Source organism: Coffea arabica, chromosome 11c, assembly GCF_036785885.1.
Source record: "Coffea arabica cultivar ET-39 chromosome 11c, Coffea Arabica ET-39 HiFi, whole genome shotgun sequence".
Taxonomy (NCBI): domain Eukaryota; kingdom Viridiplantae; phylum Streptophyta; class Magnoliopsida; order Gentianales; family Rubiaceae; genus Coffea; species Coffea arabica.
The window spans coordinates 22,008,905-22,036,234 of record NC_092330.1 but is presented as its reverse complement, the minus strand read 5'-3'; the positions used below and the strand labels follow the sequence as shown (position 1 = coordinate 22,036,234).

Below are 27,330 nucleotides of genomic sequence, written 5' to 3'. Positions count from 1 at the left end.
AATAATGAATTCCGGCCCGGACCCGGCCCGTTGACACCCCTAGGTGACCCCCTGGGAAATCCTCGTGTTGCACCCCTCCCTTTTTTGTTTCGAAATCCAAATTTCCCCTTCGTTCTTTATGCTGTAGTAATTTAGCTCCGTCGGAACGATTGCTTTATATTTTGCTTCTCATCGAAGCATGAAGGCGGATCTGAAGGCGCGAGACAAGTCAGGAACGGTACGGCTGGATCGAAGCCCGGATCGTCGGTCAAAGTTGTCGGCGCAAATGTATAAGCGCAAGCGTGAAGGATCAATTTCAGGATAATTGAGAGTTGCGCGACGAGGGAAAAAAAAAATGGTGCAAATCAACAAGAAAAAAATGTAAAAGTAAATAAATAAAAGGATGAGGGGAAATTCTTGAATTGACGCTTAAAATGAATTCGGGTCCAGAAAAGCCACACTGCTTCACAGGACGGGGCAGTTTAAAAGAATAAAGCGAAAGGAACATGGCGGGTGCGATCATACCAGCACTAATGCACCGGATCCCATCAGAACTCCGAAGTTAAGCGTGCTTGGGCGAGAGTAGTACTAGGATGGGTGACCCCCTGGGAAGTCCTCGTGTTGCACCCCTCCCTTTTTTGTTTCGAAATCCAAATTTCCCCTTCGTTCTTTATGCTGTAGTAATTTAGCTCCGTCGGAACGATTGCTTTTTATTTTGCTTCTTATCGAAGCATGAAGGCGGATCTGAAGGCGCGAGACAAGTCAGGAACGGTACGGCTGGATCGAAGCCCGGATCGTCGGTCAATGTTGTCGGCGCAAATGTATAAGCGCAAGCGTGAAGGATCAATTTCAGGATAATTGAGAGTTGTGCGACGAGTGAAAAAAAAGGTGCAAAGCAACAAGAAAAAAATATAAAAGTAAATAAATAAAAGGATGAGAGGAAATTCATGAATTGACGCTTAGAATGAATTCGGGTCCAGAAAAGCCAAACTGCTTCACAGGACGTGGCAGTTTAAAAGAATAAAGCGAAAGGAAAATGGTGGGTGCGATCATACTAGCACTAATGCACCGGATCCCATCAGAACTTCGAAGTTAAGCGTGCTTGGGCGACAGTAGTACTAGGATGGGTGACCCTAGGCCGGTCAACGGGTCGGGTCTAGACCCGGATCCGGATCGGATCCCTGAAATTTTTGCGGGTATGGGTAGGGATTTAATTCCGTTATCCGTATCCGGATCCGTTTTTTCAAACAAAAAAACGGGTCGGATACGGAATATAGTATTCCGACCCGTATTAGACCCGGATCCGGATATAAATGATTTAATAATTTATAAAAAATATATATTATCAATATAATTTGATTAGGATGATGTATTTGAGTAAAATCAATTTGATTTATTTTCTTATTTGGTTTTTTCTTTGCATTAGCTAGAAATTTGTTTACAAATATATCTTTTTCTCTTTTTTGTTAGAAATTATAAATTTTGGCAAATTTGTTCGGGTAGACCCGACCCGGATCCGAGACTCGCCGGGTCCGGATCCGGAACACAGAATAAAAGACCCGTCGGGTAAACGGGTCGGATCCGGGTCCGGGTCCGGAATAATGAATTCCGGCCCGGACCCGGCCCGTTGACACCCCTAGGTGACCCCCTGGGAAATCCTCGTGTTGCACCCCTCCCTTTTTTGTTTCGAAATCCAAATTTCCCCTTCGTTCTTTATGCTGTAGTAATTTAGCTCCGTCGGAACGATTGCTTTATATTTTGCTTCTCATCGAAGCATGAAGGCGGATCTGAAGGCGCGAGACAAGTCAGGAACGGTACGGCTGGATCGAAGCCCGGATCGTCGGTCAAAGTTGTCGGCGCAAATGTATAAGCGCAAGCGTGAAGGATCAATTTCAGGATAATTGAGAGTTGCGCGACGAGGGAAAAAAAATGGTGCAAATCAACAAGAAAAAAATGTAAAAGTAAATAAATAAAAGGATGAGGGGAAATTCTTGAATTGACGCTTAAAATGAATTCGGGTCCAGAAAAGCCACACTGCTTCACAGGACGGGGCAGTTTAAAAGAATAAAGCGAAAGGAACATGGCGGGTGCGATCATACCAGCACTAATGCACCGGATCCCATCAGAACTCCGAAGTTAAGCGTGCTTGGGCGAGAGTAGTACTAGGATGGGTGACCCCCTGGGAAGTCCTCGTGTTGCACCCCTCCCTTTTTTGTTTCGAAATCCAAATTTCCCCTTCGTTCTTTATGCTGTAGTAATTTAGCTCCGCCGGAACGATTGCTTTATATTTTGCTTCTCATCGAAGCATGAAGGCGGATCTGAAGGCGCGAGACAAGTCAGGAACGGTACGGCTGGATCGAAGCCCGGATCGTCGGTAAAGTTGTCGGCGCAAATGTATAAGCGCAAGCGTGAAGGATCAATTTCAGGATAATTGAGAGTTGTTCGACGAGGGAAAAAAAAGGTGCAAAGCAACAAGAAAAAAATATAAAAGTAAATAAATAAAAGGATGAGAGGAAATTCATGAATTGACGCTTAGAATGAATTCGGGTCCAGAAAAGCCAAACTGCTTCACAGGACGTGACAGTTTAAAAGAATAAAGCGAAAGGAACATGGCGGGTGCGATCATACCAGCACTAATGCACCGGATCCCATCAGAACTTCGAAGTTAAGCGTGCTTGGGCGACAGTAGTACCAGGATGGGTGACCCTAGGCCGGTCAACGGGTCGGGTCTACACCCGGATCCGGATCGGATCCCTGAAATTTTTGCGGGTATGGGTAGGGATTTAATTCCGTTATCCGGATCCGGATCCGTTTTTTCAAACAAAAAAACGGGTCGGATACGGAATATAGTATTCCGACCCGTATTATACCCGGATCCGGATATAAATGATTTAATAATTTATAAAAAATATATATTATCAATATAATTTGATTAGGATGATGTATTTGAGTAAAATCAATTTGATTTATTTTCTTATTTGGTTTTTTCTTTGCATTAGCTAGAAATTTGTTTACAAATATATCTTTTTCTCTTTTTTGTTAGAAATTATAAATTTTGGCAAATTTGTTCGGGTAGACCCGACCCGGATCCGAGACTCGCCGGGTCCGGATCCGGAACACAGAATAAAAGACCCGTCGGGTAAACGGGTCGGATCCGGGTCCGGGTCCGGAATAATGAATTCCGGCCCGGACCCGGCCCGTTGACACCCCTAGGTGACCCCCTGGGAAATCCTCGTGTTGCACCCCTCCCTTTTTTGTTTCGAAATCCAAATTTCCCCTTCGTTCTTTATGCTGTAGTAATTTAGCTCCGTCGGAACGATTGCTTTATATTTTGCTTCTCATCGAAGCATGAAGGCGGATCTGAAGGCGCGAGACAAGTCAGGAACGGTACGGCTGGATCGAAGCCCGGATCGTCGGTCAAAGTTGTCGGCGCAAATGTATAAGCGCAAGCGTGAAGGATCAATTTCAGGATAATTGAGAGTTGCGCGACGAGGGAAAAAAAATGGTGCAAATCAACAAGAAAAAAATGTAAAAGTAAATAAATAAAAGGATGAGGGGAAATTCTTGAATTGACGCTTAAAATGAATTCGGGTCCAGAAAAGCCACACTGCTTCACAGGACGGGGCAGTTTAAAAGAATAAAGCGAAAGGAACATGGCGGGTGCGATCATACCAGCACTAATGCACCGGATCCCATCAGAACTCCGAAGTTAAGCGTGCTTGGGCGAGAGTAGTACTAGGATGGGTGACCCCCTGGGAAGTCCTCGTGTTGCACCCCTCCCTTTTTTGTTTCGAAATCCAAATTTCCCCTTCGTTCTTTATGCTGTAGTAATTTAGCTCCGTCGGAACGATTGCTTTATATTTTGCTTCTTATCGAAGCATGAAGGCGGATCTGAAGGCGCGAGACAAGTCAGGAACGGTACAGCTGGATCGAAGCCCAGATCGTCGGTCAAAGTTGTCGGCGCAAATGCATAAGCGCAAGCGTGAAGGATCAATTTCAGGATAATTGAGAGTTGTGCGACGAGGGAAAAAAAAGGTGCAAAGCAACAAGAAAAAAATATAAAAGTAAATAAATAAAAGGATGAGAGGAAATTCATGAATTGACGCTTAGAATGAATTCGGGTCCAGAAAAGCCAAACTGCTTCACAGGACGTGGCAGTTTAAAAGAATAAAGCGAAAGGAACATGGCGGGTGCGATCATACCAGCACTAATGCACCGGATCCCATCAGAACTCCGAAGTTAAGCGTGCTTGGGCGACAGTAGTACTAGGATGGGTGACCCTAGGCCTGTCAACGGGTCGGGTCTAGACCCGGATCCGGATCGGATCCCTGAAATTTTTTCGGGTATGGGTAGGGATTTAATTCCGTTATCCGGATCCGGATCCGTTTTTTCAAACAAAAAAACGGGTCGGATACGGAATATAGTATTCCGACCCGTATTATACCCGGATCCGGATATAAATGATTTAATAATTTATAAAAAATATATATTATCAATATAATTTGATTAGGATGATGTATTTGAGTAAAATCAATTTGATTTATTTTCTTATTTGGTTTTTTCTTTGCATTAGCTAGAAATTTGTTTACAAATATATCTTTTTCTCTTTTTTGTTAGAAATTATAAATTTTGGCAAATTTGTTCGGGTAGACCCGACCCGGATCCGAGACTCGCCGGGTCCGGATCCGGAACACAGAATAAAAGACCCGTCGGGTAAACGGGTCGGATCCGGGTCCGGGTCCGGAATAATGAATTCCGGCCCGGACCCGGCCCGTTGACACCCCTAGGTGACCCCCTGGGAAATCCTCGTGTTGCACCCCTCCCTTTTTTGTTTCGAAATCCAAATTTCCCCTTCGTTCTTTATGCTGTAGTAATTTAGCTCCGTCGGAACGATTGCTTTATATTTTGCTTCTCATCGAAGCATGAAGGCGGATCTGAAGGCGCGAGACAAGTCAGGAACGGTACGGCTGGATCGAAGCCCGGATCGTCGGTCAAAGTTGTCGGCGCAAATGTATAAGCGCAAGCGTGAAGGATCAATTTCAGGATAATTGAGAGTTGCGCGACGAGGGAAAAAAAATGGTGCAAATCAACAAGAAAAAAATGTAAAAGTAAATAAATAAAAGGATGAGGGGAAATTCTTGAATTGACGCTTAAAATGAATTCGGGTCCAGAAAAGCCACACTGCTTCACAGGACGGGGCAGTTTAAAAGAATAAAGCGAAAGGAACATGGCGGGTGCGATCATACCAGCACTAATGCACCGGATCCCATCAGAACTTCGAAGTTAAGCGTGCTTGGGCGACAGTAGTACTAGGATGGGTGACCCTAGGCCGGTCAACGGGTTGGGTCTACACCCGGATCCGGATCGGATCCCTGAAATTTTTGCGGGTATGGGTAGGGATTTAATTCCGTTATCCGGATCCGGATCCGTTTTTTCAAACAAAAAAACGGGTCGGATACGGAATATAGTATTCCGACCCGTATTAGACCCGGATCCGGATATAAATGATTTAATAATTTGTAAAAAATATATATTATCAATATAATTTGATTAGGATGATGTATTTGAGTAAAATCAATTTGATTTATTTTCTTATTTGGTTTTTTCTTTGCATTAGTTAGAAATTAGTTTACAAATATATCTTTTTCTCTTTTTTGTTAGAAATTATAAATTTTGGCAAATTTGTTCGGGTAGACCCGACCCGGATCCGAGACTCGCCGGGTCCGGATCCGGAACACCGAATAAAAGACCCGTCGGGTAAACGGGTCGGATCCGGGTCCGGGTCCGGAATAATGAATTCCGGCCCGGACCCGGCCCGTTGACACCCCTAGGTGACCCCCTGGGAAATCCTCGTGTTGCACCCCTCCCTTTTTTGTTTCGAAATCCAAATTTCCCCTTCGTTCTTTATGCTGTAGTAATTTAGCTCCGTCGGAACGATTGCTTTATATTTTGCTTCTCATCGAAGCATGAAGGCGGATCTGAAGGCGCGAGACAAGTCAGGAACGGTACGGCTGGATCGAAGCCCGGATCGTCGGTCAAAGTTGTCGGCGCAAATGTATAAGCGCAAGCGTGAAGGATCAATTTCAGGATAATTGAGAGTTGCGCGACGAGGGAAAAAAAAATGGTGCAAATCAACAAGAAAAAAATGTAAAAGTAAATAAATAAAAGGATGAGGGGAAATTCTTGAATTGACGCTTAAAATGAATTCGGGTCCAGAAAAGCCACACTGCTTCACAGGACGGGGCAGTTTAAAAGAATAAAGCGAAAGGAACATGGCGGGTGCGATCATACCAGCACTAATGCACCGGATCCCATCAGAACTCCGAAGTTAAGCGTGCTTGGGCGAGAGTAGTACTAGGATGGGTGACCCCCTGGGAAGTCCTCGTGTTGCACCCCTCCCTTTTTTGTTTCGAAATCCAAATTTCCCCTTCGTTCTTTATGCTGTAGTAATTTAGCTCCGTCGGAACGATTGCTTTATATTTTGCTTCTTATCGAAGCATGAAGGCGGATCTGAAAGCGCGAGACAAGTCAGGAACGGTACGGCTGGATCGAAGCCCGGATCGTCGGTCAATGTTGTCGGCGCAAATGTATAAGCGCAAGCGTGAAGGATCAATTTCAGGATAATTGAGAGTTGTGCGACGAGTGAAAAAAAAGGTGCAAAGCAACAAGAAAAAAATATAAAAGTAAATAAATAAAAGGATGAGAGGAAATTCATGAATTGACGCTTAGAATGAATTCGGGTCCAGAAAAGCCAAACTGCTTCACAGGACGTGGCAGTTTAAAAGAATAAAGCGAAAGGAACATGGCGGGTGCGATCATACCAGCACTAATGCACCGGATCCCATCAGAACTCCGAAGTTAAGCGTGCTTGGGCGACAGTAGTACTAGGATGGGTGACCCTAGGCCTGTCAACGGGTCGGGTCTAGACCCGGATCCGGATCGGATCCCTGAAATTTTTTCGGGTATGGGTAGGGATTTAATTCCGTTATCCGGATCCGGATCCGTTTTTTCAAACAAAAAAACGGGTCGGATACGGAATATAGTATTCCGACCCGTATTAGACCCGGATCCGGATATAAATGATTTAATAATTTATAAAAAATATATATTATCAATATAATTTGATTAGGATGATGTATTTGAGTAAAATCAATTTGATTTATTTTCTTATTTGGTTTTTTCTTTGCATTAGCTAGAAATTTGTTTACAAATATATCTTTTTCTCTTTTTTGTTAGAAATTATAAATTTTGGCAAATTTGTTCGGGTAGACCCGACCCGGATCCGAGACTCGCCGGGTCCGGATCCGGAACACAGAATAAAAGACCCGTCGGGTAAACGGGTCGGATCCGGGTCCGGGTCCGGAATAATGAATTCCGGCCCGGACCCGGCCCGTTGACACCCCTAGGTGACCCCCTGGGAAATCCTCGTGTTGCACCCCTCCCTTTTTTGTTTCGAAATCCAAATTTCCCCTTCGTTCTTTATGCTGTAGTAATTTAGCTCCGTCGGAACGATTGCTTTATATTTTGCTTCTCATCGAAGCATGAAGGCGGATCTGAAGGCGCGAGACAAGTCAGGAACGGTACGGCTGGATCGAAGCCCGGATCGTCGGTCAAAGTTGTCGGCGCAAATGTATAAGCGCAAGCGTGAAGGATCAATTTCAGGATAATTGAGAGTTGCGCGACGAGGGAAAAAAAATGGTGCAAATCAACAAGAAAAAAATGTAAAAGTAAATAAATAAAAGGATGAGGGGAAATTCTTGAATTGACGCTTAAAATGAATTCGGGTCCAGAAAAGCCACACTGCTTCACAGGACGGGGCAGTTTAAAAGAATAAAGCGAAAGGAACATGGCGGGTGCGATCATACCAGCACTAATGCACCGGATCCCATCAGAACTCCGAAGTTAAGCGTGCTTGGGCGACAGTAGTACTAGGATGGGTGACCCTAGGCCGGTCAACGGGTTGGGTCTACACCCGGATCCGGATCGGATCCCTGAAATTTTTGCGGGTATGGGTAGGGATTTAATTCCGTTATCCGGATCCGGATCCGTTTTTTCAAACAAAAAAACGGGTCGGATACGGAATATAGTATTCCGACCCGTATTAGACCCGGATCCGGATATAAATGATTTAATAATTTGTAAAAAATATATATTATCAATATAATTTGATTAGGATGATGTATTTGAGTAAAATCAATTTGATTTATTTTCTTATTTGGTTTTTTCTTTGCATTAGTTAGAAATTAGTTTACAAATATATCTTTTTCTCTTTTTTGTTAGAAATTATAAATTTTGGCAAATTTGTTCGGGTAGACCCGACCCGGATCCGAGACTCGCCGGGTCCGGATCCGGAACACCGAATAAAAGACCCGTCGGGTAAACGGGTCGGATCCGGGTCCGGGTCCGGAATAATGAATTCCGGCCCGGACCCGGCCCGTTGACACCCCTAGGTGACCCCCTGGGAAATCCTCGTGTTGCACCCCTCCCTTTTTTGTTTCGAAATCCAAATTTCCCCTTCGTTCTTTATGCTGTAGTAATTTAGCTCCGTCGGAACGATTGCTTTATATTTTGCTTCTCATCGAAGCATGAAGGCGGATCTGAAGGCGCGAGACAAGTCAGGAACGGTACGGCTGGATCGAAGCCCGGATCGTCGGTCAAAGTTGTCGGCGCAAATGTATAAGCGCAAGCGTGAAGGATCAATTTCAGGATAATTGAGAGTTGCGCGACGAGGGAAAAAAAAAATGGTGCAAATCAACAAGAAAAAAATGTAAAAGTAAATAAATAAAAGGATGAGGGGAAATTCTTGAATTGACGCTTAAAATGAATTCGGGTCCAGAAAAGCCACACTGCTTCACAGGACGGGGCAGTTTAAAAGAATAAAGCGAAAGGAACATGGCGGGTGCGATCATACCAGCACTAATGCACCGGATCCCATCAGAACTCCGAAGTTAAGCGTGCTTGGGCGAGAGTAGTACTAGGATGGGTGACCCCCTGGGAAGTCCTCGTGTTGCACCCCTCCCTTTTTTGTTTCGAAATCCAAATTTCCCCTTCGTTCTTTATGCTGTAGTAATTTAGCTCCGTCGGAACGATTGCTTTTTATTTTGCTTCTTATCGAAGCATGAAGGCGGATCTGAAGGCGCGAGACAAGTCAGGAACGGTACGGCTGGATCGAAGCCCGGATCGTCGGTCAATGTTGTCGGCGCAAATGTATAAGTGCAAGCGTGAAGGATCAATTTCAGGATAATTGAGAGTTGTGCGACGAGTGAAAAAAAAGGTGCAAAGCAACAAGAAAAAAATATAAAAGTAAATAAATAAAAGGATGAGAGGAAATTCATGAATTGACGCTTAGAATGAATTCGGATCCAGAAAAGCCAAACTGCTTCACAGGACGTGGCAGTTTAAAAGAATAAAGCGAAAGGAAAATGGTGGGTGCGATCATACTAGCACTAATGCACCGGATCCCATCAGAACTTCGAAGTTAAGCGTGCTTGGGCGACAGTAGTACTAGGATGGGTGACCCTAGGCCGGTCAACGGGTCGGGTCTAAACCCGGATCCGGATCGGATCCCTGAAATTTTTGCGGGTATGGGTAGGGATTTAATTCCGTTATCCGTATCCGGATCCGTTTTTTCAAACAAAAAAACGGGTCGGATACGGAATATAGTATTCCGACCCGTATTAGACCCGGATCCGGATATAAATGATTTAATAATTTATAAAAAATATATATTATCAATATAATTTGATTAGGATGATGTATTTGAGTAAAATCAATTTGATTTATTTTCTTATTTGGTTTTTTCTTTGCATTAGCTAGAAATTTGTTTACAAATATATCTTTTTCTCTTTTTTGTTAGAAATTATAAATTTTGGCAAATTTGTTCGGGTAGACCCGACCCGGATCCGAGACTCGCCGGGTCCGGATCCGGAACACAGAATAAAAGACCCGTCGGGTAAACGGGTCGGATCCGGGTCCGGGTCCGGAATAATGAATTCCGGCCCGGACCCGGCCCGTTGACACCCCTAGGTGACCCCCTGGGAAATCCTCGTGTTGCACCCCTCCCTTTTTTGTTTCGAAATCCAAATTTCCCCTTCGTTCTTTATGCTGTAGTAATTTAGCTCCGTCGGAACGATTGCTTTATATTTTGCTTCTCATCGAAGCATGAAGGCGGATCTGAAGGCGCGAGACAAGTCAGGAACGGTACGGCTGGATCGAAGCCCGGATCCTCGGTCAAAGTTGTCGGCGCAAATGTATAAGCGCAAGCGTGAAGGATCAATTTCAGGATAATTGAGACTTGCGCGACGAGGGAAAAAAAATGGTGCAAATCAACAAGAAAAAAATGTAAAAGTAAATAAATAAAAGGATGAGGGGAAATTCTTGAATTGACGCTTAAAATGAATTCGGGTCCAGAAAAGCCACACTGCTTCACAGGACGGGGCAGTTTAAAAGAATAAAGCGAAAGGAACATGGCGGGTGCGATCATACCAGCACTAATGCACCGGATCCCATCAGAACTCCGAAGTTAAGCGTGCTTGGGCGAGAGTAGTACTAGGATGGGTGACCCCCTGGGAAGTCCTCGTGTTGCACCCCTCCCTTTTTTGTTTCGAAATCCAAATTTCCCCTTCGTTCTTTATGCTGTAGTAATTTAGCTCCGTCGGAACGATTGCTTTATATTTTGCTTCTTATCGAAGCATGAAGGCGGATCTGAAGGCGCGAGACAAGTCAGGAACGGTACAGCTGGATCGAAGCCCAGATCGTCGGTCAAAGTTGTCGGCGCAAATGCATAAGCGCAAGCGTGAAGGATCAATTTCAGGATAATTGAGAGTTGTGCGACGAGGGAAAAAAAAGGTGCAAAGCAACAAGAAAAAAATATAAAAGTAAATAAATAAAAGGATGAGAGGAAATTCATGAATTGACGCTTAGAATGAATTCGGGTCCAGAAAAGCCAAACTGCTTCACAGGACGTGGCAGTTTAAAAGAATAAAGCGAAAGGAACATGGCGGGTGCGATCATACCAGCACTAATGCACCGGATCCCATCAGAACTCCGAAGTTAAGCGTGCTTGGGCGACAGTAGTACTAGGATGGGTGACCCTAGGCCTGTCAACGGGTCGGGTCTAGACCCGGATCCGGATCGGATCCCTGAAATTTTTTCGGGTATGGGTAGGGATTTAATTCCGTTATCCGGATCCGGATCCGTTTTTTCAAACAAAAAAACGGGTCGGATACGGAATATAGTATTCCGACCCGTATTATACCCGGATCCGGATATAAATGATTTAATAATTTATAAAAAATATATATTATCAATATAATTTGATTAGGATGATGTATTTGAGTAAAATCAATTTGATTTATTTTCTTATTTGGTTTTTTCTTTGCATTAGCTAGAAATTTGTTTACAAATATATCTTTTTCTCTTTTTTGTTAGAAATTATAAATTTTGGCAAATTTGTTCGGGTAGACCCGACCCGGATCCGAGACTCGCCGGGTCCGGATCCGGAACACAGAATAAAAGACCCGTCGGGTAAACGGGTCGGATCCGGGTCCGGGTCCGGAATAATGAATTCCGGCCCGGACCCGGCCCGTTGACACCCCTAGGTGACCCCCTGGGAAATCCTCGTGTTGCACCCCTCCCTTTTTTGTTTCGAAATCCAAATTTCCCCTTCGTTCTTTATGCTGTAGTAATTTAGCTCCGTCGGAACGATTGCTTTATATTTTGCTTCTCATCGAAGCATGAAGGCGGATCTGAAGGCGCGAGACAAGTCAGGAACGGTACGGCTGGATCGAAGCCCGGATCGTCGGTCAAAGTTGTCGGCGCAAATGTATAAGCGCAAGCGTGAAGGATCAATTTCAGGATAATTGAGAGTTGCGCGACGAGGGAAAAAAAAATGGTGCAAATCAACAAGAAAAAAATGTAAAAGTAAATAAATAAAAGGATGAGGGGAAATTCTTGAATTGACGCTTAAAATGAATTCGGGTCCAGAAAAGCCACACTGCTTCACAGGACGGGGCAGTTTAAAAGAATAAAGCGAAAGGAACATGGCGGGTGCGATCATACCAGCACTAATGCACCGGATCCCATCAGAACTCCGAAGTTAAGCGTGCTTGGGCGAGAGTAGTACTAGGATGGGTGACCCCCTGGGAAGTCCTCGTGTTGCACCCCTCCCTTTTTTGTTTCGAAATCCAAATTTCCCCTTCGTTCTTTATGCTGTAGTAATTTAGCTCCGTCGGAACGATTGCTTTATATTTTGCTTCTTATCGAAGCATGAAGGCGGATCTGAAGGCGCGAGACAAGTCAGGAACGGTACGGCTGGATCGAAGCCCGGATCGTCGGTCAATGTTGTCGGCGCAAATGCATAAGCGCAAGCGTGAAGGATCAATTTCAGGATAATTGAGAGTTGTGCGACGAGGGAAAAAAAAGGTGCAAAGCAACAAGAAAAAAATATAAAAGTAAATAAATAAAAGGATGAGAGGAAATTCATGAATTGACGCTTAGAATGAATTCGGGTCCAGAAAAGCCAAACTGCTTCACAGGACGTGGCAGTTTAAAAGAATAAAGCGAAAGGAACATGGCGGGTGCGATCATACCAGCACTAATGCACCGGATCCCATCAGAACTCCGAAGTTAAGCGTGCTTGGGCGACAGTAGTACTAGGATGGGTGACCCTAGGCCTGTCAACGGGTCGGGTCTAGACCCGGATCCGGATCGGATCCCTGAAATTTTTTCGGGTATGGGTAGGGATTTAATTCCGTTATCCGGATCCGGATCCGTTTTTTCAAACAAAAAAACGGGTCGGATACGGAATATAGTATTCCGACCCGTATTAGACCCGGATCCGGATATAAATGATTTAATAATTTATAAAAAATATATATTATCAATATAATTTGATTAGGATGATGTATTTGAGTAAAATCAATTTGATTTATTTTCTTATTTGGTTTTTTCTTTGCATTAGTTAGAAATTAGTTTACAAATATATCTTTTTCTCTTTTTTGTTAGAAATTATAAATTTTGGCAAATTTGTTCGGGTAGACCCGACCCGGATCCGAGACTCGCCGGGTCCGGATCCGGAACACAGAATAAAAGACCCGTCGGGTAAACGGGTCGGATCCGGGTCCGGGTCCGGAATAATGAATTCCGGCCCGGACCCGGCCCGTTGACACCCCTAGGTGACCCCCTGGGAAATCCTCGTGTTGCACCCCTCCCTTTTTTGTTTCGAAATCCAAATTTCCCCTTCGTTCTTTATGCTGTAGTAATTTAGCTCCGTCGGAACGATTGCTTTATATTTTGCTTCTCATCGAAGCATGAAGGCGGATCTGAAGGCGCGAGACAAGTCAGGAACGGTACGGCTGGATCGAAGCCCGGATCGTCGGTCAAAGTTGTCGGCGCAAATGTATAAGCGCAAGCGTGAAGGATCAATTTCAGGATAATTGAGAGTTGCGCGACGAGGGAAAAAAAAATGGTGCAAATCAACAAGAAAAAAATGTAAAAGTAAATAAATAAAAGGATGAGGGGAAATTCTTGAATTGACGCTTAAAATGAATTCGTGTCCAGAAAAGCCACACTGCTTCACAGGACGGGGCAGTTTAAAAGAATAAAGCGAAAGGAACATGGCGGGTGCGATCATACCAGCACTAATGCACCGGATCCCATCAGAACTCCGAAGTTAAGCGTGCTTGGGCGAGAGTAGTACTAGGATGGGTGACCCCCTGGGAAGTCCTCGTGTTGCACCCCTCCCTTTTTTGTTTCGAAATCCAAATTTCCCCTTCGTTCTTTATGCTGTAGTAATTTAGCTCCGTCGGAACGATTGCTTTATATTTTGCTTCTTATCGAAGCATGAAGGCGGATCTGAAGGCGCGAGACAAGTCAGGAACGGTACGGCTGGATCGAAGCCCGGATCGTCGGTCAATGTTGTCGGCGCAAATGCATAAGCGCAAGCGTGAAGGATCAATTTCAGGATAATTGAGAGTTGTGCGACGAGGGAAAAAAAAGGTGCAAAGCAACAAGAAAAAAATATAAAAGTAAATAAATAAAAGGATGAGAGGAAATTCATGAATTGACGCTTAGAATGAATTCGGGTCCAGAAAAGCCAAACTGCTTCACAGGACGTGGCAGTTTAAAAGAATAAAGCGAAAGGAACATGGCGGGTGCGATCATACCAGCACTAATGCACCGGATCCCATCAGAACTCCGAAGTTAAGCGTGCTTGGGCGACAGTAGTACTAGGATGGGTGACCCTAGGCCTGTCAACGGGTCGGGTCTAGACCCTGATCCGGATCGGATCCCTGAAATTTTTTCGGGTATGGGTAGGGATTTAATTCCGTTATCCGGATCCGGATCCGTTTTTTCAAACAAAAAAACGGGTCGGATACGGAATATAGTATTCCGACCCGTATTAGACCCGGATCCGGATATAAATGATTTAATAATTTATAAAAAATATATATTATCAATATAATTTGATTAGGATGATGTATTTGAGTAAAATCAATTTGATTTATTTTCTTATTTGGTTTTTTCTTTGCATTAGTTAGAAATTAGTTTACAAATATATCTTTTTCTCTTTTTTGTTAGAAATTATAAATTTTGGCAAATTTGTTCGGGTAGACCCGACCCGGATCCGAGACTCGCCGGGTCCGGATCCGGAACACAGAATAAAAGACCCGTCGGGTAAACGGGTCGGATCCGGGTCCGGGTCCGGAATAATGAATTCCGGCCCGGACCCGGCCCGTTGACACCCCTAGGTGACCCCCTGGGAAATCCTCGTGTTGCACCCCTCCCTTTTTTGTTTCGAAATCCAAATTTCCCCTTCGTTCTTTATGCTGTAGTAATTTAGCTCCGTCGGAACGATTGCTTTATATTTTGCTTCTCATCGAAGCATGAAGGCGGATCTGAAGGCGCGAGACAAGTCAGGAACGGTACGGCTGGATCGAAGCCCGGATCGTCGGTCAAAGTTGTCGGCGCAAATGTATAAGCGCAAGCGTGAAGGATCAATTTCAGGATAATTGAGAGTTGCGCGACGAGGGAAAAAAAAAATGGTGCAAATCAACAAGAAAAAAATGTAAAAGTAAATAAATAAAAGGATGAGGGGAAATTCTTGAATTGACGCTTAAAATGAATTCGGGTCCAGAAAAGCCACACTGCTTCACAGGACGGGGCAGTTTAAAAGAATAAAGCGAAAGGAACATGGCGGGTGCGATCATACCAGCACTAATGCACCGGATCCCATCAGAACTCCGAAGTTAAGCGTGCTTGGGCGAGAGTAGTACTAGGATGGGTGACCCCCTGGGAAGTCCTCGTGTTGCACCCCTCCCTTTTTTGTTTCGAAATCCAAATTTCCCCTTCGTTCTTTATGCTGTAGTAATTTAGCTCCGTCGGAACGATTGCTTTTTATTTTGCTTCTTATCGAAGCATGAAGGCGGATCTGAAGGCGCGAGACAAGTCAGGAACGGTACGGCTGGATCGAAGCCCGGATCGTCGGTCAATGTTGTCGGCGCAAATGCATAAGCGCAAGCGTGAAGGATCAATTTCAGGATAATTGAGAGTTGTGCGACGAGGGAAAAAAAAGGTGCAAAGCAACAAGAAAAAAATATAAAAGTAAATAAATAAAAGGATGAGAGGAAATTCATGAATTGACGCTTAGAATGAATTCGGGTCCAGAAAAGCCAAACTGCTTCGCAGGACGTGGCAGTTTAAAAGAATAAAGCGAAAGGAACATGGCGGGTGCGATCATACCAGCACTAATGCACCGGATCCCATCAGAACTCCGAAGTTAAGCGTGCTTGGGCGACAGTAGTACTAGGATGGGTGACCCTAGGCCTGTCAACGGGTCGGGTCTAGACCCTGATCCGGATCGGATCCCTGAAATTTTTTCGGGTATGGGTAGGGATTTAATTCCGTTATCCGGATCCGGATCCGTTTTTTCAAACAAAAAAACGGGTCGGATACGGAATATAGTATTCCGACCCGTATTAGACCCGGATCCGGATATAAATGATTTAATAATTTATAAAAAATATATATTATCAATATAATTTGATTAGGATGATGTATTTGAGTAAAATCAATTTGATTTATTTTCTTATTTGGTTTTTTCTTTGCATTAGTTAGAAATTAGTTTACAAATATATCTTTTTCTCTTTTTTGTTAGAAATTATAAATTTTGGCAAATTTGTTCGGGTAGACCCGACCCGGATCCGAGACTCGCCGGGTCCGGATCCGGAACACAGAATAAAAGACCCGTCGGGTAAACGGGTCGGATCCGGGTCCGGGTCCGGAATAATGAATTCCGGCCCGGACCCGGCCCGTTGACACCCCTAGGTGACCCCCTGGGAAATCCTCGTGTTGCACCCCTCCCTTTTTTGTTTCGAAATCCAAATTTCCCCTTCGTTCTTTATGCTGTAGTAATTTAGCTCCGTCGGAACGATTGCTTTATATTTTGCTTCTCATCGAAGCATGAAGGCGGATCTGAAGGCGCGAGACAAGTCAGGAACGGTACGGCTGGATCGAAGCCCGGATCGTCGGTCAAAGTTGTCGGCGCAAATGTATAAGCGCAAGCGTGAAGGATCAATTTCAGGATAATTGAGAGTTGCGCGACGAGGGAAAAAAAAAATGGTGCAAATCAACAAGAAAAAAATGTAAAAGTAAATAAATAAAAGGATGAGGGGAAATTCTTGAATTGACGCTTAAAATGAATTCGGGTCCAGAAAAGCCACACTGCTTCACAGGACGGGGCAGTTTAAAAGAATAAAGCGAAAGGAACATGGCGGGTGCGATCATACCAGCACTAATGCACCGGATCCCATCAGAACTCCGAAGTTAAGCGTGCTTGGGCGAGAGTAGTACTAGGATGGGTGACCCCCTGGGAAGTCCTCGTGTTGCACCCCTCCCTTTTTTGTTTCGAAATCCAAATTTCCCCTTCGTTCTTTATGCTGTAGTAATTTAGCTCCGTCGGAACGATTGCTTTTTATTTTGCTTCTTATCGAAGCATGAAGGCGGATCTGAAGGCGCGAGACAAGTCAGGAACGGTACGGCTGGATCGAAGCCCGGATCGTCGGTCAATGTTGTCGGCGCAAATGTATAAGCGCAAGCGTGAAGGATCAATTTCAGGATAATTGAGAGTTGTGCGACGAGTGAAAAAAATGGTGCAAAGCAACAAGAAAAAAATGTAAAAGTAAATAAATAAAAGGATGAGGGGAAATTCTTGAATTGACGCTTAAAATGAATTCGGGTCCAGAAAAGCCACACTGCTTCACAGGACGGGGCAGTTTAAAAGAATAAAGCGAAAGGAACATGGCGGGTGCGATCATACCAGCACTAATGCACCGGATCCCATCAGAACTCCGAAGTTAAGCGTGCTTGGGCGAGAGTAGTACTAGGATGGGTGACCCCCTGGGAAGTCCTCGTGTTGCACCCCTCCCTTTTTTGTTTCGAAATCCAAATTTCCCCTTCGTTCTTTATGCTGTAGTAATTTAGCTCCGTCGGAACGATTGCTTTATATTTTGCTTCTTATCGAAGCATGAAGGCGGATCTGAAGGCGCGAGACAAGTCAGGAACGGTACGGCTGGATCGAAGCCCGGATCGTCGGTCAAAGTTGTCGGCGCAAATGCATAAGCGCAAGCGTGAAGGATCAATTTCAGGATAATTGAGAGTTGTGCGACGAGGGAAAAAAAAGGTGCAAAGCAACAAGAAAAAAATATAAAAGTAAATAAATAAAAGGATGAGAGGAAATTCATGAATTGACGCTTAGAATGAATTCGGGTCCAGAAAAGCCAAACTGCTTCACAGGACGTGGCAGTTTAAAAGAATAAAGCGAAAGGAACATGGCGGGTGCGATCATACCAGCACTAATGCACCGGATCCCATCAGAACTCCGAAGTTAAGCGTGCTTGGGCGACAGTAGTACTAGGATGGGTGACCCTAGGCCTGTCAACGGGTCGGGTCTAGACCCGGATCCGGATCGGATCCCTGAAATTTTTTCGGGTATGGGTAGGGATTTAATTCCGTTATCCGGATCCGGATCCGTTTTTTCAAACAAAAAAACGGGTCGGATACGGAATATAGTATTCCGACCCGTATTATACCCGGATCCGGATATAAATGATTTAATAATTTATAAAAAATATATATTATCAATATAATTTGATTAGGATGATGTATTTGAGTAAAATCAATTTGATTTATTTTCTTATTTGGTTTTTTCTTTGCATTAGCTAGAAATTTGTTTACAAATATATCTTTTTCTCTTTTTTGTTAGAAATTATAAATTTTGGCAAATTTGTTCGGGTAGACCCGACCCGGATCCGAGACTCGCCGGGTCCGGATCCGGAACACAGAATAAAAGACCCGTCGGGTAAACGGGTCGGATCCGGGTCCGGGTCCGGAATAATGAATTCCGGCCCGGACCCGGCCCGTTGACACCCCTAGGTGACCCCCTGGGAAATCCTCGTGTTGCACCCCTCCCTTTTTTGTTTCGAAATCCAAATTTCCCCTTCGTTCTTTATGCTGTAGTAATTTAGCTCCGTCGGAACGATTGCTTTATATTTTGCTTCTCATCGAAGCATGAAGGCGGATCTGAAGGCGCGAGACAAGTCAGGAACGGTACGGCTGGATCGAAGCCCGGATCGTCGGTCAAAGTTGTCGGCGCAAATGTATAAGCGCAAGCGTGAAGGATCAATTTCAGGATAATTGAGAGTTGCGCGACGAGGGAAAAAAAAATGGTGCAAATCAACAAGAAAAAAATGTAAAAGTAAATAAATAAAAGGATGAGGGGAAATTCTTGAATTGACGCTTAAAATGAATTCGGGTCCAGAAAAGCCACACTGCTTCACAGGACGGGGCAGTTTAAAAGAATAAAGCGAAAGGAACATGGCGGGTGCGATCATACCAGCACTAATGCACCGGATCCCATCAGAACTCCGAAGTTAAGCGTGCTTGGGCGAGAGTAGTACTAGGATGGGTGACCCCCTGGGAAGTCCTCGTGTTGCACCCCTCCCTTTTTTGTTTCGAAATCCAAATTTCCCCTTCGTTCTTTATGCTGTAGTAATTTAGCTCCGTCGGAACGATTGCTTTATATTTTGCTTCTTATCGAAGCATGAAGGCGGATCTGAAGGCGCGAGACAAGTCAGGAACGGTACGGCTGGATCGAAGCCCGGATCGTCGGTCAAAGTTGTCGGCGCAAATGCATAAGCGCAAGCGTGAAGGATCAATTTCAGGATAATTGAGAGTTGTGCGACGAGGGAAAAAAAAGGTGCAAAGCAACAAGAAAAAAATATAAAAGTAAATAAATAAAAGGATGAGAGGAAATTCATGAATTGACGCTTAGAATGAATTCGGGTCCAGAAAAGCCAAACTGCTTCATAGGACGTGGCAGTTTAAAAGAATAAAGCGAAAGGAACATGGCGGGTGCGATCATACCAGCACTAATGCACCGGATCCCATCAGAACTCCGAAGTTAAGCGTGCTTGGGCGACAGTAGTACTAGGATGGGTGACCCTAGGCCTGTCAACGGGTCGGGTCTAGACCCGGATCCGGATCGGATCCCTGAAATTTTTTCGGGTATGGGTAGGGATTTAATTCCGTTATCCGGATCCGGATCCGTTTTTTCAAACAAAAAAACGGGTCGGATACGGAATATAGTATTCCGACCCGTATTAGACCCGGATCCGGATATAAATGATTTAATAATTTATAAAAAATATATATTATCAATATAATTTGATTAGGATGATGTATTTGAGTAAAATCAATTTGATTTATTTTCTTATTTGGTTTTTTCTTTGCATTAGCTAGAAATTAGTTTACAAATATATCTTTTTCTCTTTTTTGTTAGAAATTATAAATTTTGGCAAATTTGTTCGGGTAGACCCGACCCGGATCCGAGACTCGCCGGGTCCGGATCCGGAACACAGAATAAAAGACCCGTCGGGTAAACGGGTCGGATCCGGGTCCGGGTCCGGAATAATGAATTCCGGCCCGGACCCGGCCCGTTGACACCCCTAGGTGACCCCCTGGGAAATCCTCGTGTTGCACCCCTCCCTTTTTTGTTTCGAAATCCAAATTTCCCCTTCGTTCTTTATGCTGTAGTAATTTAGCTCCGTCGGAACGATTGCTTTATATTTTGCTTCTCATCGAAGCATGAAGGCGGATCTGAAGGCGCGAGACAAGTCAGGAACGGTACGGCTGGATCGAAGCCCGGATCGTCGGTCAAAGTTGTCGGCGCAAATGTATAAGCGCAAGCGTGAAGGATCAATTTCAGGATAATTGAGAGTTGCGCGACGAGGGAAAAAAAAAATGGTGCAAATCAACAAGAAAAAAATGTAAAAGTAAATAAATAAAAGGATGAGGGGAAATTCTTGAATTGACGCTTAAAATGAATTCGGGTCCAGAAAAGCCACACTGCTTCACAGGACGGGGCAGTTTAAAAGAATAAAGCGAAAGGAACATGGCGGGTGCGATCATACCAGCACTAATGCACCGGATCCCATCAGAACTCCGAAGTTAAGCGTGCTTGGGCGAGAGTAGTACTAGGATGGGTGACCCCCTGGGAAGTCCTCGTGTTGCACCCCTCCCTTTTTTGTTTCGAAATCCAAATTTCCCCTTCGTTCTTTATGCTGTAGTAATTTAGCTCCGTCGGAACGATTGCTTTATATTTTGCTTCTTATCGAAGAATGAAGGCGGATCTGAAGGCGCGAGACAAGTCAGGAACGGTACGGCTGGATCGAAGCCCGGATCGTCGGTCAATGTTGTCGGCGCAAATGTATAAGCGCAAGCGTGAAGGATCAATTTCAGGATAATTGAGAGTTGTGCGACGAGTGAAAAAAAAGGTGCAAAGCAACAAGAAAAAAATATAAAAGGAAATAAATAAAAGGATGAGAGGAAATTCATGAATTGACGCTTAGAATGAATTCGGGTCCAGAAAAGCCAAACTGCTTCACAGGACGTGGCAGTTTAAAAGAATAAAGCGAAAGGAAAATGGTGGGTGCGATCATACTAGCACTAATGCACCGGATCCCATCAGAACTTCGAAGTTAAGCGTGCTTGGGCGACAGTAGTACTAGGATGGGTGACCCTAGGCCGGTCAACGGGTCGGGTCTAGACCCGGATCCGGATCGGATCCCTGAAATTTTTGCGGGTATGGGTAGGGATTTAATTCCGTTATCCGTATCCGGATCCGTTTTTTCAAACAAAAAAACGGGTCGGATACGGAATATAGTATTCCGACCCGTATTAGACCCGGATCCGGATATAAATGATTTAATAATTTATAAAAAATATATATTATCAATATAATTTGATTAGGATGATGTATTTGAGTAAAATCAATTTGATTTATTTTCTTATTTGGTTTTTTCTTTGCATTAGCTAGAAATTTGTTTACAAATATATCTTTTTCTCTTTTTTGTTAGAAATTATAAATTTTGGCAAATTTGTTCGGGTAGACCCGACCCGGATCCGAGACTCGCCGGGTCCGGATCCGGAACACAGAATAAAAGACCCGTCGGGTAAACGGGTCGGATCCGGGTCCGGGTCCGGAATAATGAATTCCGGCCCGGACCCGGCCCGTTGACACCCCTAGGTGACCCCCTGGGAAATCCTCGTGTTGCACCCCTCCCTTTTTTGTTTCGAAATCCAAATTTCCCCTTCGTTCTTTATGCTGTAGTAATTTAGCTCCGTCGGAACGATTGCTTTATATTTTGCTTCTCATCGAAGCATGAAGGCGGATCTGAAGGCGCGAGACAAGTCAGGAACGGTACGGCTGGATCGAAGCCCGGATCGTCGGTCAAAGTTGTCGGCGCAAATGTATAAGCGCAAGCGTGAAGGATCAATTTCAGGATAATTGAGAGTTGCGCGACGAGGGAAAAAAAAATGGTGCAAATCAACAAGAAAAAAATGTAAAAGTAAATAAATAAAAGGATGAGGGGAAATTCTTGAATTGACGCTTAAAATGAATTCGGGTCCAGAAAAGCCACACTGCTTCACAGGACGGGGCAGTTTAAAAGAATAAAGCGAAAGGAACATGGCGGGTGCGATCATACCAGCACTAATGCACCGGATCCCATCAGAACTCCGAAGTTAAGCGTGCTTGGGCGAGAGTAGTACTAGGATGGGTGACCCCCTGGGAAGTCCTCGTGTTGCACCCCTCCCTTTTTTGTTTCGAAATCCAAATTTCCCCTTCGTTCTTTATGCTGTAGTAATTTAGCTCCGTCGGAACGATTGCTTTATATTTTGCTTCTTATCGAAGCATGAAGGCGGATCTGAAGGCGCGAGACAAGTCAGGAACGGTACGGCTGGATCGAAGCCCGGATCGTCGGTCAATGTTGTCGGCGCAAATGCATAAGCGCAAGCGTGAAGGATCAATTTCAGGATAATTGAGAGTTGTGCGACGAGGGAAAAAAAAGGTGCAAAGCAACAAGAAAAAAATATAAAAGTAAATAAATAAAAGGATGAGAGGAAATTCATGAATTGACGCTTAGAATGAATTCGGGTCCAGAAAAGCCAAACTGCTTCACAGGACGTGGCAGTTTAAAAGAATAAAGCGAAAGGAACATGGCGGGTGCGATCATACCAGCACTAATGCACCGGATCCCATCAGAACTCCGAAGTTAAGCGTGCTTGGGCGACAGTAGTACTAGGATGGGTGACCCTAGGCCTGTCAACGGGTCGGGTCTAGACCCGGATCCGGATCGGATCCCTGAAATTTTTTCGGGTATGGGTAGGGATTTAATTCCGTTATCCGGATCCGGATCCGTTTTTTCAAACAAAAAAACGGGTCGGATACGGAATATAGTATTCCGACCCGTATTAGACCCGGATCCGGATATAAATGATTTAATAATTTATAAAAAATATATATTATCAATATAATTTGATTAGGATGATGTATTTGAGTAAAATCAATTTGATTTATTTTCTTATTTGGTTTTTTCTTTGCATTAGTTAGAAATTAGTTTACAAATATATCTTTTTCTCTTTTTTGTTAGAAATTATAAATTTTGGCAAATTTGTTCGGGTAGACCCGACCCGGATCCGAGACTCGCCGGGTCCGGATCCGGAACACAGAATAAAAGACCCGTCGGGTAAACGGGTCGGATCCGGGTCCGGGTCCGGAATAATGAATTCCGGCCCGGACCCGGCCCGTTGACACCCCTAGGTGACCCCCTGGGAAATCCTCGTGTTGCACCCCTCCCTTTTTTGTTTCGAAATCCAAATTTCCCCTTCGTTCTTTATGCTGTAGTAATTTAGCTCCGTCGGAACGATTGCTTTATATTTTGCTTCTCATCGAAGCATGAAGGCGGATCTGAAGGCGCGAGACAAGTCAGGAACGGTACGGCTGGATCGAAGCCCGGATCGTCGGTCAAAGTTGTCGGCGCAAATGTATAAGCGCAAGCGTGAAGGATCAATTTCAGGATAATTGAGAGTTGCGCGACGAGGGAAAAAAAAATGGTGCAAATCAACAAGAAAAAAATGTAAAAGTAAATAAATAAAAGGATGAGGGGAAATTCTTGAATTGACGCTTAAAATGAATTCGGGTCCAGAAAAGCCACACTGCTTCACAGGACGGGGCAGTTTAAAAGAATAAAGCGAAAGGAACATGGCGGGTGCGATCATACCAGCACTAATGCACCGGATCCCATCAGAACTCCGAAGTTAAGCGTGCTTGGGCGAGAGTAGTACTAGGATGGGTGACCCCCTGGGAAGTCCTCGTGTTGCACCCCTCCCTTTTTTGTTTCGAAATCCAAATTTCCCCTTCGTTCTTTATGCTGTAGTAATTTAGCTCCGTCGGAACGATTGCTTTATATTTTGCTTCTTATCGAAGCATGAAGGCGGATCTGAAGGCGCGAGACAAGTCAGGAACGGTACGGCTGGATCGAAGCCCGGATCGTCGGTCAATGTTGTCGGCGCAAATGCATAAGCGCAAGCGTGAAGGATCAATTTCAGGATAATTGAGAGTTGTGCGACGAGGGAAAAAAAAGGTGCAAAGCAACAAGAAAAAAATATAAAAGTAAATAAATAAAAGGATGAGAGGAAATTCATGAATTGACGCTTAGAATGAATTCGGGTCCAGAAAAGCCAAACTGCTTCACAGGACGTGGCAGTTTAAAAGAATAAAGCGAAAGGAACATGGCGGGTGCGATCATACCAGCACTAATGCACCGGATCCCATCAGAACTCCGAAGTTAAGCGTGCTTGGGCGACAGTAGTACTAGGATGGGTGACCCTAGGCCTGTCAACGGGTCGGGTCTAGACCCGGATCCGGATCGGATCCCTGAAATTTTTTCGGGTATGGGTAGGGATTTAATTCCGTTATCCGGATCCGGATCCGTTTTTTCAAACAAAAAAACGGGTCGGATACGGAATATAGTATTCCGACCCGTATTAGACCCGGATCCGGATATAAATGATTTAATAATTTATAAAAAATATATATTATCAATATAATTTGATTAGGATGATGTATTTGAGTAAAATCAATTTGATTTATTTTCTTATTTGGTTTTTTCTTTGCATTAGTTAGAAATTAGTTTACAAATATATCTTTTTCTCTTTTTTGTTAGAAATTATAAATTTTGGCAAATTTGTTCGGGTAGACCCGACCCGGATCCGAGACTCGCCGGGTCCGGATCCGGAACACAGAATAAAAGACCCGTCGGGTAAACGGGTCGGATCCGGGTCCGGGTCCGGAATAATGAATTCCGGCCCGGACCCGGCCCGTTGACACCCCTAGGTGACCCCCTGGGAAATCCTCGTGTTGCACCCCTCCCTTTTTTGTTTCGAAATCCAAATTTCCCCTTCGTTCTTTATGCTGTAGTAATTTAGCTCCGTCGGAACGATTGCTTTATATTTTGCTTCTCATCGAAGCATGAAGGCGGATCTGAAGGCGCGAGACAAGTCAGGAACGGTACGGCTGGATCGAAGCCCGGATCGTCGGTCAAAGTTGTCGGCGCAAATGTATAAGCGCAAGCGTGAAGGATCAATTTCAGGATAATTGAGAGTTGCGCGACGAGGGAAAAAAAAAATGGTGCAAATCAACAAGAAAAAAATGTAAAAGTAAATAAATAAAAGGATGAGGGGAAATTCTTGAATTGACGCTTAAAATGAATTCGGGTCCAGAAAAGCCACACTGCTTCACAGGACGGGGCAGTTTAAAAGAATAAAGCGAAAGGAACATGGCGGGTGCGATCATACCAGCACTAATGCACCGGATCCCATCAGAACTCCGAAGTTAAGCGTGCTTGGGCGAGAGTAGTACTAGGATGGGTGACCCCCTGGGAAGTCCTCGTGTTGCACCCCTCCCTTTTTTGTTTCGAAATCCAAATTTCCCCTTCGTTCTTTATGCTGTAGTAATTTAGCTCCGTCGGAACGATTGCTTTTTATTTTGCTTCTTATCGAAGCATGAAGGCGGATCTGAAGGCGCGAGACAAGTCAGGAACGGTACGGCTGGATCGAAGCCCGGATCGTCGGTCAATGTTGTCGGCGCAAATGTATAAGCGCAAGCGTGAAGGATCAATTTCAGGATAATTGAGAGTTGTGCGACGAGTGAAAAAAAAGGTGCAAAGCAACAAGAAAAAAATATAAAAGTAAATAAATAAAAGGATGAGAGGAAATTCATGAATTGACGCTTAGAATGAATTCGGGTCCAGAAAAGCCAAACTGCTTCACAGGACGTGGCAGTTTAAAAGAATAAAGCGAAAGGAACATGGCGGGTGCGATCATACCAGCACTAATGCACCGGATCCCATCAGAACTCCGAAGTTAAGCGTGCTTGGGCGACAGTAGTACTAGGATGGGTGACCCTAGGCCTGTCAACGGGTCGGGTCTAGACCCGGATCCGGATCGGATCCCTGAAATTTTTTCGGGTATGGGTAGGGATTTAATTCCGTTATCCGGATCCGGATCCGTTTTTTCAAACAAAAAAACGGGTCGGATACGGAATATAGTATTCCGACCCGTATTAGACCCGGATCCGGATATAAATGATTTAATAATTTATAAAAAATATATATTATCAATATAATTTGATTAGGATGATGTATTTGAGTAAAATCAATTTGATTTATTTTCTTATTTGGTTTTTTCTTTGCATTAGTTAGAAATTAGTTTACAAATATATCTTTTTCTCTTTTTTGTTAGAAATTATAAATTTTGGCAAATTTGTTCGGGTAGACCCGACCCGGATCCGAGACTCGCCGGGTCCGGATCCGGAACACAGAATAAAAGACCCGTCGGGTAAACGGGTCGGATCCGGGTCCGGGTCCGGAATAATGAATTCCGGCCCGGACCCGGCCCGTTGACACCCCTAGGTGACCCCCTGGGAAATCCTCGTGTTGCACCCCTCCCTTTTTTGTTTCGAAATCCAAATTTCCCCTTCGTTCTTTATGCTGTAGTAATTTAGCTCCGTCGGAACGATTGCTTTATATTTTGCTTCTCATCGAAGCATGAAGGCGGATCTGAAGGCGCGAGACAAGTCAGGAACGGTACGGCTGGATCGAAGCCCGGATCGTCGGTCAAAGTTGTCGGCGCAAATGTATAAGCGCAAGCGTGAAGGATCAATTTCAGGATAATTGAGAGTTGCGCGACGAGGGAAAAAAAATGGTGCAAATCAACAAGAAAAAAATGTAAAAGTAAATAAATAAAAGGATGAGGGGAAATTCTTGAATTGACGCTTAAAATGAATTCGGGTCCAGAAAAGCCACACTGCTTCACAGGACGGGGCAGTTTAAAAGAATAAAGCGAAAGGAACATGGCGGGTGCGATCATACCAGCACTAATGCACCGGATCCCATCAGAACTTCGAAGTTAAGCGTGCTTGGGCGACAGTAGTACTAGGATGGGTGACCCTAGGCCGGTCAACGGGTTGGGTCTACACCCGGATCCGGATCGGATCCCTGAAATTTTTGCGGGTATGGGTAGGGATTTAATTCCGTTATCCGGATCCGGATCCGTTTTTTCAAACAAAAAAACGGGTCGGATACTGAATATAGTATTCCGACCCGTATTAGACCCGGATCCGGATATAAATGATTTAATAATTTGTAAAAAATATATATTATCAATATAATTTGATTAGGATGATGTATTTGAGTAAAATCAATTTGATTTATTTTCTTATTTGGTTTTTTCTTTGCATTAGTTAGAAATTAGTTTACAAATATATCTTTTTCTCTTTTTTGTTAGAAATTATAAATTTTGGCAAATTTGTTCGGGTAGACCCGACCCGGATCCGAGACTCGCCGGGTCCGGATCCGGAACACAGAATAAAAGACCCGTCGGGTAAACGGGTCGGATCCGGGTCCGGGTCCGGAATAATGAATTCCGGCCCGGACCCGGCCCGTTGACACCCCT

At 44.2% G+C, this 27,330-nt stretch overlaps 16 non-coding genes and 18 pseudogenes across 16 annotated transcripts; all 34 read left to right on the top strand.

Annotated features, from left to right (window-relative positions):
* Positions 1–490: 490 nt before the first annotated feature.
* LOC140020791 (5S ribosomal RNA) lies at positions 491–609 on the top strand. Its single transcript, XR_011824761.1, has one exon. It is a non-coding gene; the product is annotated as a 5S ribosomal RNA (ribosomal RNA).
* A 411-nt stretch (positions 610–1,020) lies between these two features.
* Positions 1,021–1,138, top strand: LOC140020499 (5S ribosomal RNA; annotated as a pseudogene).
* A 926-nt stretch (positions 1,139–2,064) lies between these two features.
* On the top strand, positions 2,065–2,183 carry LOC140020788 (5S ribosomal RNA). The gene has a single exon (XR_011824758.1). It is a non-coding gene; the product is annotated as a 5S ribosomal RNA (ribosomal RNA).
* A 410-nt stretch (positions 2,184–2,593) lies between these two features.
* On the top strand, positions 2,594–2,711 carry LOC140020141 (5S ribosomal RNA; annotated as a pseudogene).
* A 926-nt stretch (positions 2,712–3,637) lies between these two features.
* On the top strand, positions 3,638–3,756 carry LOC140020787 (5S ribosomal RNA). The gene has a single exon (XR_011824757.1). It is a non-coding gene; the product is annotated as a 5S ribosomal RNA (ribosomal RNA).
* A 411-nt stretch (positions 3,757–4,167) lies between these two features.
* On the top strand, positions 4,168–4,285 carry LOC140018835 (5S ribosomal RNA; annotated as a pseudogene).
* Positions 4,286–5,211: 926 nt separating this feature from the next.
* LOC140020069 (5S ribosomal RNA) lies at positions 5,212–5,329 on the top strand (annotated as a pseudogene).
* A 927-nt stretch (positions 5,330–6,256) lies between these two features.
* On the top strand, positions 6,257–6,375 carry LOC140020786 (5S ribosomal RNA). Its single transcript, XR_011824756.1, has one exon. It is a non-coding gene; the product is annotated as a 5S ribosomal RNA (ribosomal RNA).
* Positions 6,376–6,786: 411 nt separating this feature from the next.
* LOC140018834 (5S ribosomal RNA) lies at positions 6,787–6,904 on the top strand (annotated as a pseudogene).
* Positions 6,905–7,830: 926 nt separating this feature from the next.
* LOC140018535 (5S ribosomal RNA) lies at positions 7,831–7,948 on the top strand (annotated as a pseudogene).
* A 928-nt stretch (positions 7,949–8,876) lies between these two features.
* LOC140020785 (5S ribosomal RNA) lies at positions 8,877–8,995 on the top strand. Its single transcript, XR_011824755.1, has one exon. It is a non-coding gene; the product is annotated as a 5S ribosomal RNA (ribosomal RNA).
* A 411-nt stretch (positions 8,996–9,406) lies between these two features.
* On the top strand, positions 9,407–9,524 carry LOC140020498 (5S ribosomal RNA; annotated as a pseudogene).
* A 926-nt stretch (positions 9,525–10,450) lies between these two features.
* LOC140020784 (5S ribosomal RNA) lies at positions 10,451–10,569 on the top strand. Its single transcript, XR_011824754.1, has one exon. It is a non-coding gene; the product is annotated as a 5S ribosomal RNA (ribosomal RNA).
* A 411-nt stretch (positions 10,570–10,980) lies between these two features.
* LOC140018832 (5S ribosomal RNA) lies at positions 10,981–11,098 on the top strand (annotated as a pseudogene).
* Positions 11,099–12,025: 927 nt separating this feature from the next.
* On the top strand, positions 12,026–12,144 carry LOC140020774 (5S ribosomal RNA). The gene has a single exon (XR_011824753.1). It is a non-coding gene; the product is annotated as a 5S ribosomal RNA (ribosomal RNA).
* A 411-nt stretch (positions 12,145–12,555) lies between these two features.
* Positions 12,556–12,673, top strand: LOC140018831 (5S ribosomal RNA; annotated as a pseudogene).
* Positions 12,674–13,600: 927 nt separating this feature from the next.
* Positions 13,601–13,719, top strand: LOC140020762 (5S ribosomal RNA). Its single transcript, XR_011824752.1, has one exon. It is a non-coding gene; the product is annotated as a 5S ribosomal RNA (ribosomal RNA).
* Positions 13,720–14,130: 411 nt separating this feature from the next.
* LOC140018830 (5S ribosomal RNA) lies at positions 14,131–14,248 on the top strand (annotated as a pseudogene).
* A 928-nt stretch (positions 14,249–15,176) lies between these two features.
* Positions 15,177–15,295, top strand: LOC140020750 (5S ribosomal RNA). Its single transcript, XR_011824750.1, has one exon. It is a non-coding gene; the product is annotated as a 5S ribosomal RNA (ribosomal RNA).
* Positions 15,296–15,706: 411 nt separating this feature from the next.
* On the top strand, positions 15,707–15,824 carry LOC140018829 (5S ribosomal RNA; annotated as a pseudogene).
* A 928-nt stretch (positions 15,825–16,752) lies between these two features.
* LOC140020738 (5S ribosomal RNA) lies at positions 16,753–16,871 on the top strand. Its single transcript, XR_011824749.1, has one exon. It is a non-coding gene; the product is annotated as a 5S ribosomal RNA (ribosomal RNA).
* A 411-nt stretch (positions 16,872–17,282) lies between these two features.
* LOC140020727 (5S ribosomal RNA) lies at positions 17,283–17,401 on the top strand. The gene has a single exon (XR_011824748.1). It is a non-coding gene; the product is annotated as a 5S ribosomal RNA (ribosomal RNA).
* Positions 17,402–17,812: 411 nt separating this feature from the next.
* LOC140018828 (5S ribosomal RNA) lies at positions 17,813–17,930 on the top strand (annotated as a pseudogene).
* Positions 17,931–18,857: 927 nt separating this feature from the next.
* LOC140020716 (5S ribosomal RNA) lies at positions 18,858–18,976 on the top strand. The gene has a single exon (XR_011824747.1). It is a non-coding gene; the product is annotated as a 5S ribosomal RNA (ribosomal RNA).
* Positions 18,977–19,387: 411 nt separating this feature from the next.
* On the top strand, positions 19,388–19,505 carry LOC140018826 (5S ribosomal RNA; annotated as a pseudogene).
* A 928-nt stretch (positions 19,506–20,433) lies between these two features.
* LOC140020705 (5S ribosomal RNA) lies at positions 20,434–20,552 on the top strand. The gene has a single exon (XR_011824746.1). It is a non-coding gene; the product is annotated as a 5S ribosomal RNA (ribosomal RNA).
* A 411-nt stretch (positions 20,553–20,963) lies between these two features.
* On the top strand, positions 20,964–21,081 carry LOC140020497 (5S ribosomal RNA; annotated as a pseudogene).
* A 927-nt stretch (positions 21,082–22,008) lies between these two features.
* On the top strand, positions 22,009–22,127 carry LOC140020694 (5S ribosomal RNA). Its single transcript, XR_011824745.1, has one exon. It is a non-coding gene; the product is annotated as a 5S ribosomal RNA (ribosomal RNA).
* A 411-nt stretch (positions 22,128–22,538) lies between these two features.
* LOC140018825 (5S ribosomal RNA) lies at positions 22,539–22,656 on the top strand (annotated as a pseudogene).
* A 927-nt stretch (positions 22,657–23,583) lies between these two features.
* On the top strand, positions 23,584–23,702 carry LOC140020683 (5S ribosomal RNA). The gene has a single exon (XR_011824744.1). It is a non-coding gene; the product is annotated as a 5S ribosomal RNA (ribosomal RNA).
* Positions 23,703–24,113: 411 nt separating this feature from the next.
* LOC140018824 (5S ribosomal RNA) lies at positions 24,114–24,231 on the top strand (annotated as a pseudogene).
* Positions 24,232–25,159: 928 nt separating this feature from the next.
* LOC140020672 (5S ribosomal RNA) lies at positions 25,160–25,278 on the top strand. The gene has a single exon (XR_011824743.1). It is a non-coding gene; the product is annotated as a 5S ribosomal RNA (ribosomal RNA).
* A 411-nt stretch (positions 25,279–25,689) lies between these two features.
* On the top strand, positions 25,690–25,807 carry LOC140018823 (5S ribosomal RNA; annotated as a pseudogene).
* A 926-nt stretch (positions 25,808–26,733) lies between these two features.
* Positions 26,734–26,851, top strand: LOC140020068 (5S ribosomal RNA; annotated as a pseudogene).
* Positions 26,852–27,330: the final 479 nt, after the last annotated feature.